Source organism: Delphinus delphis, chromosome 13 (assembly GCF_949987515.2).
Source record: "Delphinus delphis chromosome 13, mDelDel1.2, whole genome shotgun sequence".
NCBI lineage: Eukaryota > Metazoa > Chordata > Mammalia > Artiodactyla > Delphinidae > Delphinus > Delphinus delphis.
In genome coordinates, this window is record NC_082695.1 from 41,323,038 (window position 1) to 41,337,406 (window position 14,369).

General features: G+C 39.8%; 1 protein-coding gene across 2 annotated transcripts in view; it reads right to left on the reverse strand.

The window, feature by feature from the left end:
- ZNF521 (zinc finger protein 521) overlaps positions 1–14,369 on the reverse strand; it is a 283,124-nt gene that overhangs the window by 165,426 nt on the left and 103,329 nt on the right. The gene's annotated exons all lie outside the window — the stretch shown is intronic.

The window sequence follows — 14,369 nt, forward strand, 5'->3', positions numbered from 1 at the left end:
TTTTGTGTTCATTCTAAAATGATTTGCATATTATGTGAGCATCTGAAGGACCAAATGAAAAGAGGAAATATTACAGGAATGATTTAAAATTAATGCAGTCAACCCAGATGTCTAATATTTAATAAAAAATTCCCTCTGAATTTTGCTTGTTTTTATATAAAAAGGCAATTCTGAAGACCAGAATCTTTTATGGGCTTCTTATTGATACAGACCTTATTGCATGCAGCAAAACAATATTAAAAAGTAAGCACATGAAAGAAGACAGAAGACACAATAATAATTATGTCTTGTGTAATAAAAGACAACCAGGACTTCTTCAATAACTGTAAGATTCGAATAGCATAGGCCAGAAAATGGATTATTAGATGTTAGACGGGTACTGCTAGATATTACATGTAGCTAGGATCAGACAGGATCAAGAAAAAAATGAGTTTCACAAGGGCCAGATTGTAATAGTGTATTTTGTTTGGAAAGTTCAAGAGGTGGCCCACCATTTCTTCCTTTTGCAAAAGCTTCAGCAGCATGAACTTCCTTAGCCAAACAGGACCTGCACTTTGAGGTGAGCAGAGACAAAGCAACTTGTGAAAAACTGGAAACAGGAAAAGTGATAAATGATTATGCTAAATGCTGAAAGATTTATGGGTAACAAAGAGAAGACAAACAAGCCTGAAAGCCAGATATAATCTTAGCAAGTTATCCATAAAGTAACTCTGCTTTATATTGGGCGGTTTTTTAACCACGTTTGTAGCTAGTGTACCCTCTTACTTCTGTCACTTTCTTAATATTCAAGTGGAAAATGAGACCTTCTCAAGTAGGTTGTAAAACCTCTTTCTGGCTTTTCAGAACAATCTATCATTCAGGATCGGAAGACATTGTAAAAGCTTTTCATTCTCCAAAGGAGCCAGATTTTTCATAAAGGCAGACAAGTAAAGACCATGGAGTGTGCCTGGTGGAGACAGTGATTCTATTAGAATAGTAGGTTCAATTAGAATATTATTGGGGTATTCCAATAAGATGCAACTAGAATATGATCAAATACATTTTCAAATTCTTCAAAGCTAAAGTTCACTAGCAAGCTATATTATTAACACAAAAGTAGAAACTGGCAAGCATTATGTAAACAAATTCCACGTCTGCTTTCTTTAAGGTAACAAGATTTTACTAGATTATCAACCTCTTGCTTATCCACAGGAAACAGATGAGGATCATTCCTTTCCTGCATCTAGAAACTGATGACAACACCATCTCACTATCAATGCCAGATGGCAACCATCTAACTCTGAGAAAACAACCAAACACCATTCCTGGATCCCTGCCCACTGCAACAGAGCTTCGCAATACAAGTTGAAAACCACATGATTTTGCATCCTCATTTATATACGTCTATAACCTAACATGTTTCCAGCATAAGAAAGAGTCTGACAATTGTGGGTGTGATTTCAGTTTAAGGGTGAATACACATAAAGAATATATGCAGATAAACACATCACCTAACATACAGAGAGACAATTTTGAAAAATTAAAAACAAAAACTTCAATGATGGTCTAGCTTTCCCCTTAGAAGACATAAGCTACCTAAGGCTGGTAGCCCTAAAACAAACCAAAGTTTGGAAATCTTTCCCCTAATTAAAAAGTTTACTCTCTATTAAATTTGCTCAGCATTCTAAGAAGAAAATCTACCACTTTCCACACATTCCTTGTTTAGGCTTACATCCTGTTGTTTCACTTAAAAATATTTTCAAACACATCATCTCATTTGTACAGTTGGGGAAAACAATGAATCAGAATTTGTCATGCATCTAGACTGAAAGAACAGAGCTACTGAGCCTGAAAATTCAGCAAGTGAATTTATTATTAAATTGCAGATTATGCCCAGGCATGATATATCATTATACAAATGCACCAAGAATTATTGAGCAACAGACCATTATAAACATGACACCATGCTTAAATCAGGTTCTTGTCTGTGGGCCATGCCTGACTATACCTCTTACATACCTGTTCTCCTAAGCTTATAAATTTCAAATATAGTCAAGTGAGCTGAGGGTCAGGATCAAGTTTTTACTCAAACCAAGATTCAAGGGAACTAGAAATCTTCTCTTCACTCTCTCTCCTGTCCCTATTACTTGGTCTTGGGATAAAGAGGACGTGATAATCGAAGATGATGTGTCTTTGTAACTGAGATACACGGAAATCACCTACCGGCTTCCTAATTAGGGCTTAGGCTGAGCGATTGAGGGACACTCAGCAGAAGTAAAAAGTTTGAGCAGGGAATGCTACTTTTAGAAAAATAAGCAAAGGTTTCACGAAAGGCTGATTTCTGTTTTAAAATCTAAATTGTAAAACGCTCATTTGCTAGTGTTGTAAGTGGGCCTTTTCTCCCTGGGATGCACAAGGAACTCACTGACAAGACTCCCAGGGGTGTTGATCCATGCTCTAAGGGTATCAGAATCTCCCCAGACTTTTGTGGTGTGGTGGTGTTGCCAACATTCTCCGAGGTCTACCCAAGTCTTTGAAAGCTACTCGTCCCCATTACCTTAAGCTTTTTGGCATTCACAACACAAACTATGTTTAAATGGCTACTACAGACTTAAACAATTTCAATTTCTTTTTTTCATCTGGAAGAAAGTGTGGAGGATTCTTTCAACTCCTGTTACTGAGTCAACTTGGACTTTTTTACCCTTTGACACTCACTAAGTGCTACTTCTTACAGAAGTGTGTTTCTGTGTTATGGTACGTTTTCTGCATTTCAATGTGAAGTACTTAACATGTCCATGTTAAATTTTAATTTTTTTGGAATCAGTCACTTCACACTAGCTGACTCTCAGAGAGCTACAGCTCTTACAACGGGAAGAAGAAGAAAAAAACAACAACAACAAAAAAAACTTTGCTGGAAACCAGCTCCGTGGCCTAAAAGTCTATTTAAAGATGCAAATCTGTGTGCATAGTTAGTGCAGATGTTTTTCTACAGCAACTGTACTTGCTGAGTTTCACCATTTCCATAAAGCACATTAAAACAAGTGTGTGAACACTCGGAGATGAAAGTCTCGAACACTCCTGAGACTTTCAGTGGAAAGGAGAGCCGCCTGACTTTTCTCCAAGCAGACAGGAATGCCCATGATTCAGCAGCCTGAGTAAATAAAAGAGGTCCTTATTTCCTAATTTTGCTGGCTGGCCACACTGCAGCAGCCTCTGTGCTCCTGCCAAAGGGGATGCAGAACTGGAACTACACCCAGCAGCTGAAGGCCTGTCTTTGTTAGCCAGCCAGGCTTTCCCGACCATCTTCTGGCAAAAAAACTGCCGTATCCTGCAAGGAAGACCTCCATCTCGGGCTTGATGGTTCTCTAGTCTGCCTGAAAGGACCAAACAACAGATTTTGCTGGGTCTACGTCGGAGGATGACAGCTGGAAACTCAGTTAGCGGCAGAGCAACACCTGTTCGGTCCTATTTATGGGGGAAAGTGCTCACTAACAGAAAAGTGAAGTCGTATTAGAAGGAGGGATTGTGCAGGAAAAAAAAAGACGCCAGAGCACAAAGTACCTCTGTGACATGAGCCATCGCCCCTCATGTCCCAACCCTGGAGGAGAGAGCAAAGATTGGCTATGATTTTACCCTGGCTACTGGGGGATGGACAGACGAACACACCCTGGGAAGGGCTGCTGGGTTGCCAAATGGGGGGCTGATAATGTCCGTCTACAGCCTGTCATTGTGGAAGAAAAATGCTGAGGGTCTGGCCATTCTTTGGCTTTCAAATCCAACTGAAGTAGCCAATAAAAAAATAAGGTCAAAGAAGGAGGAAGAGAAGATGCACAGGAAGGTTTGGGGTGATGCTCAAGCTCTTTATTTTTGCACCATAAAGCATGTCGTAGTCTTAGGGTAAAGTACACGCTTCTGGAGGGCAGGGACCAAGCCTAATTTTAGAATGCTGACTCCAACAGTACGGGCAATCCTGAAATTATTAAGGAGGAAGTCAAGTAACAAAGTGGATTGACTCACTGTACATGTTAAAGAAGTGATCCGAATCTCTGAAGTTATGGAAACTTCCAATACATTTAGTTCTTCGTAGGGCTGGGCCCACGAGAAGCTGGCTTACTGATGTCCTTTTGCTCCCTGAGCTCATTCATTGTAAAGGCAGAGAACTCACTAAACTGCCCTCGGGGACCCAGTATCATGTGTGTGCAAGTGCCACACAGCAAGATTTCTTTAACGGGGACAGGATTTACATCACTGGTGACTTTTCAAGTGAGGAAAAGAAGCCCGAATACTGACAGCTCTGGTACCTCTCTCTCTCTTCGAAGAGCAATAACTCAGAATGAGAACTAAAAGTCAGGAGTCCGGAGTTTTATTTCTAGCTTCATAACTGACTTAGGGAGTGACCTGGCCAAGTCATTTAATCTGCCCCTACCTAGGCATTTCACCTGCAGTATGAAGATGATAATTCTTGCTACTTACCCTCTGGGGTGTTACAAGGATTAGTGAATATCTCTAGGGCACCTGTCATCGCTGAAGGAAAAGCTGCATATGTAAACAAAAACACTTACATGTGGTGCATGCATGTACCTTTTCACATGTAAGCTTCTTAATGTGTGCAGTATAAACATATTTTAACATTTTCTTTTCTTTAATTGAACCACTGGAATATCAGCTTTAGGGACTGGCCCAAATAGTGCCTTAAGCATTCACAGTTGTATATTTGGCCACCAAGAAAATAAAATATAAATTGTTGGTGATAGCTAAAAGGTAATGGACCATACACCCAAGTATTAAATTATTATACATATGATATAATCTTGGGCCTTTACTGACAGATAACCTTGGAACAAGTATTTTGCTACGTAATTCCAAAGCCAAGTGTGGACTTCGGAAATTACCTCTCTTATCCCTCAAAACACTAGCAGTACAATCACTGCATTATTTAACATCAAAATAAGTTCATTTAGTAGATGATTTTTTTAAGCGTAGGACAGTAGGTGAAAGCATGAGACCAAAGGAAATTTCCAGGTTATTTCCTCCATTGGCTGAAAATGGTTCTTTCTCTCTACCAGCATGCTCTAGGAGCAGTTCTGAACTTTCATACTAGAGTTCATAGTCCTTTTTCCACTCATTAACTTAAGATACCTTAAGACAGTTAAACTGAGAATCTTGAGGGAAATACACAGGTATGCACAAAGGCTGAGAGAAGTTAGGTGCTATCAAGAGAGAACAATATTTTGAAATGTGTGTTTAACAGACACAGGTAACAAGGATATTTGTCATGTTAACCCAGAGCCATCACAGTAACAACTCTGCATCATCGTATTTAAAATCATCTCACCAAATTGCACAATACATTTTAAAGCAATGATCTAAATTGCTGAAGGATATGGTCATTCTAAATAAATCATTATGCATTATTACACAATTGTTTCCTTTCATTCTCAACAGAAGTGTCAACAGTTTTAGAAAGGCTGCAACTTTAGTAATATAGCTATCACACTTTTTAAAAAAATCAACCGTCCCACATTAAATTCACTCCTTTGTCATGGAACTTATTTAACTACTTGAAAAGGAATATTCTTTACTGGGTGTTCAAAAGAGAAAAGTGAACTTGAAAATTACTTATAATTCACAGACGCTTTTAAATTCTGTAATATTACAAACTGTTCTGGAAGGACCAATTAAATGCATTAACAATTAGGTTAGGAGGGAAAAGGGTGGTCACTCATTAATGATAGCAGCTGTGGGAGCTGCAGTTGGAGGAGCACATTTTTTAACACAGTCAAGATGAATTCCAGATATCAGAGCTCAGAGGTTATTTTTTTTTCCTTTCAATACTCTCTAATAAAAAAAAAGGCTCACTTTCCCCAACAATCCTTTAATGCTTTGGATGAGCCAAAGAGATAAGTTGGTATCACCCCTGCGCTGTCCTCCTTAGGTAATCCTGGGCTTTATATCCAAGCTGTCTCTTTCACCAGACACAGTTCTGTTACGTGTGCGGAGAAGTACAAATGTTTCGCTTGCTGTTGCTTAAAGTTCATTTGAACAGACGGAGCTCAATGAATTCCATCTTCCGCCGCCAAATTAAACAGAAAACAGTGCATTCTTAAGCAGTTCACACTTAACTCCACCTCTCAAATCGGAGGAAAAAGCTGACGTGAAACCAGTTAAAGAACAGTCATCGTCTCTCTCACGGAAACTGAGACGTGTTTCTGAAGCCAGACAGAAGGAAAAGCGGTTTCCAGTTACGTACGGGGGTGAGCACAGCTTTGCTGTTTCCATCTTTTGGCTCACTTAAAAATATATATAACTAGCGATAAGCACCAACCTCTTGGCGTTCAGTAATTGGCAATCATATGCTACACATCTGCTTACAGTGCTGTGGCTGTGAGCGTTCTACATCATTTAATGTATTTATCTCTCCTTTAATAATGACAGCCATCATCACGGTGAATTTCCCAAGTCTGTTTTCTTTTTATCTCAACTATTTTGAGTTAAAAGGCGTGTTTTCGTTACTTAGAAGTCTTGTATTTATATATGACCTCATACCACAAAGAATTTGAAGTACTTCTTCATTGCTTATTTCATTTATTCATTCATATAACCAACATTTATCAAACACCTACTATGTGTTTAGGTCTGATAACTAGCTTATGAACTCTATAAATTACTATATATATATATATATATATATATTTTTTTTTTTTTTAAGTCTTGGCCTCTGGGCTTCCCTGGTGGCGCAGTGGTTGGGAGTCCGCCTGCCGATGCAGGGGACACGGGTTCGTGTCCCGGTCCGGGAAGATCCCACATGCCGCGGAGCGGCTGGGCCCGTGAGCCATGGCCGCTGAGCCTGCGCGTCCGGAGCCTGTGCTCCGCAACGGGAGAGGCCACAACAGTGAGAGGCCCGCGTACCGCCAAAAAGAAAAAAAAGTAAAAAAAAAAGTAAAAAAAAAAGTTTTGGCCTCCTTGTCTATAATATCAGAAAAATTCTAGCTTTCCCCATAGTTGATATAATAAGAATCAAACATGACATTGTATGAAAGAGCTTTCTGAACTGCTACAATATAAACATGTACTAAATTATTACTACTACTCTAAAAGTCAAAGTTACCGTTAGGTTATAACTGATAAATGTGAAAACATTACAGAGGAATAAAAATTAACTATAATTTAGTGGTTGCTTTCTTCATATTGAAATTCTAAGAATTTTAAAGGACTTAAAAGGCATTTTTGTTTAAAAATAAGAAATAGGAATTGAGTTCCCTGCCGGTCCAGTGGTTAGGACTCTGTGCTTTCACTGCTGAGGGCCCGGGTTCAATCTCTGGTCAGGGAACTAAAATTCCACCAGCCATGTGGTCAAAAATTTAAAAAAAATAAAAATAAAAATAAACCAAAATACAAAAAAAAAATCTGAACACTAATAGTAGTTATCTTGAAAATCAATGTGCAGGAGCTCATTCTTTAATAGCAGCACACACTGGCAAGCTGTGATTAATCCATTAGTGGAATAAAATCCCCACAATGGGATGGCTTGCATTCAAAATCTTGAAGCCACATCCCATAGTTCTGACTCCAGCCCAATATCTCACTATTTTACCTGTTTAGAAATTTCTCAAGGGCAAATTCTACTTTGCTTCAAAATCCTTTGCTCTAGTGTGAAATATACCTATTAAGCTTTGAAAATATAGCCACACCTTTTTTTTTTTTTTTTTTTTTTTGGTGGTACGTGGGCCTCTCACTGTTGTGGCCTCTCCTGTTGCGGAGCACAGCCTCCGAGCGCGCAAGCTCAGCGGCCATGGCTCACGGGCCCAGCCGCTCCGCGGCATGTGGGATCCTCCCAGACCGGGGCACGAACCCGTGTGCCCTGCATTGGCAGGCGGACTCTCAACCACTGCGCCACCAGGGAAGCCCCTAGCCACACCTTTTGAAATATACTCAGCAAATTTCTCAGTGCTACCATGTTAATCATTAGTAATTTTAAATTAACCTCTTCACTGGGGTAGCATAACATAAAAGGGATTCTTCCACTAACAAAACTGAGTTTGAAAATGGCTTCATTAGTGAATGATGGACCTCAGAAAAATCATTCCACCATGTTAATGGTTTTTCGAAGAACTGCCCTACACACTAGAATTTTTAAACAAAGAGATCAAATTCTGTATTTCAAAGAGGAGTCTGGTCTATGAGAATGTTTTGTCATGTTGAACTCTACTGAATACTTTCCAACATGTAGGCTTTGGTCCAAGGCTGGCGAACTTTTGGTCACAAGGAATTATAACAGTCCTGAAATGGTGTTCACTCGAGCTGAATTTCACCTGTATTTTATCCACGGCAGCAGTAAAGCTGACATGAATTTTTGGCAGTTTAAAAAGGCCACACCGTATACTTCACTGCAGATAAAGCCACTGGAGAATACAAAAGTGTTGAAAGGCTAAAATTTAATTAATGACCAATTAGCACCCCCTGTGGGTTCATTGTGCAGTAAAGTGATAAATACGGTGCGCTAATATAGAAAAAGCTGTTACAAAGATTAGGGGGGAAATATTACAATTATCCATTTGGTATTATAATACGGTGGACATCAGTGTTCTTGATTTTGATGTTCATGTGTCTAAAATATGATAGGAATTAAGATCTGGGACAAATAATCATTTTTTATTTTAAGGCAGAGACTGTCTCACACAAGTTGTCAGGCTGAAGTAGAAAAGCTAGTGAGTGCACCTAGCCAACCACACGGCAGCTGCAACTCAAACTAGTTTGTGTTGCCTACTCCTCAATCAGTGTTTATGCATTTTATGGGGAAGTTATATGCTATGGTGGTATTTAAAAATTGGGAGGGTGCTACACTATCTTGAGATTTTATGCATATGTCGAGATCTACAGGACAAATTGCCAATGCGTCCTCACAGGACAGAATTTCTATGGTGTTTCAACAGAATCATTAACTTTCACATCATTAACTTTCATCATTAACTTTTACATAGTAAAACTAAAACTGAAAAGTGATGTTGGATCCCAAGTAACACAAATGATATACGGAGTCATTTATTTTATTTTTTTAACGATTTTTTTGATGTGGACCATTTTTAAAGTCTTTATTGAATTTGTTACAATATTACTTTTGTTTTCTGTTTTGGTGTTTTGGCTGTGAGGCATGTGGGATCTTAGCTCCCCGACCAGGGATCGAACTCGCACCCTGTGCAGTGGAAGGCAAAGTCTTAACCACTGGACCGCCAGGGAAGTCCGAGGAGTCATCTATTTTAAATGAGGTAATGCTTATAAACTGCAAAGGACAAAAGTATGTTCTTAAAATAACTCTAATTAGGGCATAACAAAGTATTTCTACACAGATCATTAATATCAGTATGCTTATTCATGTAGTTTTTTTTTTTCATTTACCTAATTAGGCAAAATTTGAAAAAGGCAATCCTGAAAATAATGCTGATTATCAATTTAATGGATTTTCCAGGTACCTTATTCTCCCTTTGTTTTCTATTTCTCACTTTTGGTTCAATTTACTCTTCCCTAGAATGAATATAAAAATAAAATTCAAACCAGTTCATTCTATCATCTTTTTTCTTGTTAACAGTCCTGGTAATTTATTTATGGGAACCAGTACTAGTCAAAAGTATGGCACGGGCTATGTGTGCATGTATATTTTTATGCAGGACTGACTGATGTTCAGAACAGACTGAATGATCTATGTTAAATCAAGGCATACATTTTTGAAATATCTTTGCTATTTCTCACTGCAAAGTATTAATCATAGTAATTTGCCACTTAATATGAGTAAATGTGCAATCATGTCTTAATGAAACACTTCATTAGGGGAAGTCTTTATGATGCTATTTTTTTACCGATTAATATATATTACATATAATTATATTATTTTATTAAATTATATATTTTGTATACTCAATTATATAGTTTACACATATGCGTATGTATAATTGTATTAAAATATAGGTGTATGTATATATACATGTGTGTTTATATATATGTGTGTGTGTTACATATATATGTCTGTTTATATATGTAACTAAGATGAAGTTTCTTGCCAAATATCTGAAAACTGGTGACAGAGTCAGTCCTTAAAAACCCCATGATACCTCCAAGTAATACTATTTCATTTTTCCTAAATCCAAGATAATTTTAACATAACAAAACAATGTATAAGAAAAGGATACAAGGCAGTGTGGCCACAGTAACAAGGGAGTTAAGGGCTGGTTGGAGTCTGGGAGCCTTGGAGACTCCATCTGCACTTGTTTCACAAGGACGTAAAGACCCCTATCCCTCCAGCACCCAACACAGAGGACACAAAATTCCAACGAAAACTGAGCGTACTAATATTGATACAAATAAGAGTAGATTAAGAAACTCTAGTCAGATAATAAAGAATTTGACATGTAACTGCTTAGTTCACATGTGAAATGCACCAATTCTGAATAATTTTCATAGAGAAATTTACAGCACTGTTTCTTTGTTTTTGTTTTATTTGCTTTTGAAAAGGGAAATATGGATAGCATATATCTGTATTTGCAAGGCTTACTGACCCTTGCAAAATCATGTCTCCAATACCCAAAGACATAAAACCGACTAGCACAGTTCTGGGATCTTGACTGACTCAATGTTGTCTGTAAGAAAGTGCTGGTTTCTGAATCTTCACAACGCCTCCTCCCACATCTGAGCTCTACTCTTTTCTCTTAAGATGACCTGATGTTGTTTGGCATGGGTTATGCCTACCTCTGGGTCTGACTTGAGGGATCAAAGGAAAGAAAATAAATGAATTTGATTGAAGCCTACACAGAGAAAAAAAAAAACTCAAGGCTGTCACTCCTACCTTTTCATATATATGAAACACTAGATTTAAGATCTGTGAGAAGTCTTAGACTTTAGGGAAAAACAAGTGCTAATCTTACAGATGAACACACAGATGGGTGAGGATGAGTAACAGGTTATAATCTTGCACTAACAATAGCAGCTGATGGGGGCACTAGAACCCAAGCCCTAGTGCCCCCGTGTCCAGGCAAGCAGCTTGGTCTATGTGTCAGGTAACTCCCCCAGAGTCCACCCTTCCCTACCCTCCCACTGAAACAACAACTGCCTCAAATGCCACCCAGTCACGTAGTTTCTATGGGTAAATGAGTGAACTTAAAATAGTGTTTCACATTATTCTCTTTGGTTGTTGCTGTTAAAGATTTCATTGTGGTTTTCTTTTCCTACTACAAAACCAATTTATGCTAATTGACATACGTGTACACGCATGTACAGAGGAAAACAAAAACCTAACAATTCTATGAACCTGTAATCTGCTGTTGACACATCATGACAGCTTATTTCTTACCTTATTTTTACTTCTGGCTACGAGCTAGATAAATCACAGACACATACACACACACACACACACCCCCCTCTGGTTTTCCTTAACAATCTCTCTCCCCCTCCGTCTCTTCCTTCCGTCCTCTCCTCTGAGGGGAGTGGTTTCGTTGGGTCAGGTATTGGCAAATAAAAGCAGAAGGAAAGGTTCCATCAAATTAGCGCGTGGTCAGCTTCACCTTCCTCATGCTCTTGCCTCTGGAACCACAATTCCTGCCACTCATCCAATGAGGGATACAACGAAGGGTCCTCCTCACCTTCCTCTAAGCTCCCCTTCCTCTGTGATTACTGCAGCTACCACGACTTCACACAATGAAACCAAAGGGCGACCCTCTGCCCCAACCAGATGACCGAGGGCAGCGTTTCTTAGCATAATCCACCACCACCTGCTCCCCAGTCACCTGAACTGTGGTTGAAAATGCAAACTCCCACACATACGCCCCTGCCCAGGTCCACTGACTCTGAACCTCTAGGGATGGGGCTCAGAAATCCTCATTGTTAGCAAGCTTTTAGGGTGCTTCCCCTGTATTCCTGAGTTTGAAAACCACTGTAGTCTTTTATCGCCTCTGAATCATTGAAATCCTCTGCTTCATGTTTGCTCCGCTTGGCTGTGCCTTTTCCATATTTGCCGCTCCGCACTAGAGCAAGGGAGACGGAGAGCTTTCTCTCCCTCATTCAGAGACCAAAATGAATCCCAGTTCTTCCAAGAAGCAGCTTTTCCAGAAAGAAAAGGACGTCATTATCCTTTGCCTTCCCATCCCTTAACATTGCCTCCTCCCACTACGAGTAGGACTCCAAGCTTCAAATCTTTTCAGTGTCAAGTTCAACTACCTCCCATAAGTCACTTCCTCTCTATAGAAGAGTGTTGTTGGCAGCAGCCTGTGAATTTCTAGAAAAAGACAGTAACCATTTTGAAGAGTTATAAAGTTCCAAGTACATAAAGGCTGGATGTTACACGATTAGGATACGAAGTTGTGAGTAAACAGCTCCTTTCAAATGTGAACATGGAAAGGTCTAACTCCTAAACTTTGGTGGATAATTACTTTCAAGCTGCGTTAGCTTGATGAGAAATGTCAATAGGCTATGAAATGCTGCTCACCCTGTGAACCATTTCAAAGAATGAAGGTCGTCATAAAACTGAAGACAAAGCAAATGAATAAGTGAAGGAGGAGGAGGAGGGGAAGAGGGAAGGGGGCTTCCGAAGATCAGCAATTCTCTTTCTCCACTCAGGAAGGTGTGGCTAGGATTGCTGATTAAATGCCTTAAGTTTGGCCCTCTCTCGAACCCGTAGATATCTTGTTTTTTGCACTGGCTCCTATCAGTCGCTGGCAACTTCCTGGGTTCTGCACGTAAGTGCAGAATGCCATACAGTAAATTAAGCCTTCTGCTGTCAGAGCTGGAAATAGGAGGGGAGTAGAAAAATAGCTTGATCTCAAATGATTTTTATTGGCTTCATTTACATCCTGTTTAAGGTCTTCTGAGTAGCTCAAGGTGTCTTATCTCTGGCTACCAGGGGGTATTTTGCAGTCAAAGCAGTTAACATACTTCTCTCTCCCTCCCCTCCTATTCCTTTCCCTCAAGCTCTCTCTTTTTTTCAAGCCATCTTATCACACACATCTCTTCATTCTGAGGAGAACCCATACTTACCAGAAGCAGTGTGCTCTATTGTCTTTGGGGGCTCTCAGAGACAAATGAAAGTTGAAGTCAAAAGAAAATCAGTTAACCTCTCTACTCAGTTTGGAGATACTCAGGACTGTCTCACTTTTCTGAGTGCTAAATGGTATGAGAAACATCCCCCTGTAATGTACATGCGTGCAGAACAGCTGCCCCTATCAGATTAAGAAGAGCACGAACAAAGTTGCCGGGTACTAAATTGCATAATGACGCTATCCCAGGAAGAGGAGGCTTCAATAATCTAGAAAAAAAAAAAAAAGCAAACAGAAACTAAAAGACAGTGAGGGCAAGTGAGAAACAGTAGTGGAGAGAGGAGGGACTTCTTTCCAGAGGCACCCGAATGCTAACCGTGCGGTCCACACAAACACTAGGTGGTTATTAGAAACGTATGCAGTACACACCTTCTCTGATAGCAGCATACACACCATTATTCAAATCTCTTCAAGAATCACACAGTCTGCCAGGGAAACCAAATACTGAGGGGCTTGATCCTTCTGTTATAAACTCTGTAGCAATAGCCCACAACCCGGGTACACCTTGGAATTGTCCGAGGAGCTTTAAAAAATACTGGGTCCCTGCCCAGACCAACTAAATCAGACTCTCTTAGGGTCGCGGGGGCCCCTGGGGAAAGCAGTCAAGGTTGACAACCACTGCCTTAGACTATCAGCGGTCAATTTGCAAAACCCCATGGAAGGCAGTCTAAGAGCCAGACTCTACAAAAACAAATCCCTTTATTGTCTGGGCTCCCTACACCAGCACAGGGGGAAGTTTTCTGCATACTTTGGGTCAAATGCAATGAACCAGATTTTTTTTTTTTTTAAGTTACAGGAAGCAACACTGAACACTCCACTCACTCACCATTATTCCCTGTGAAAGAGCAATATGTGAACAGTTATTAGGCATCTCATCTGTGTGTTTTATATTCCTTTTAAAAATTCCCATTCCTCTTCTCCTTCATCCCCCAGCACCCCATGGGCTCCTTTATATTAGTGATAACCCCATCCTTTCACCTGCGGTGAAGGCTCTCTTAATTGTCCATTATCTTAGTGTGTCAGCACAAAGGAGCAGAGACGGAATCCTCGTCCAAACGGTTTCACCTCCCTCTCCTGAGAGTGATGCCCTTGTCAAGGCATTAAAAACACGAAAACCTGCCACTTATCAGAATTGTATTTGAATCGAACCACTGTCCTTGAAAACTGTAGGCAGGAGATGGTATCAAACAGCAGCACATTGCCAGCTCCAGTTCTACGGAGGCTGGAACAATCTACAAAGATACCATCCAAACTTTACCATGCATCCCTCATAATGGAATTACAGGTAACAATGAAAACATGTTCCCTGAT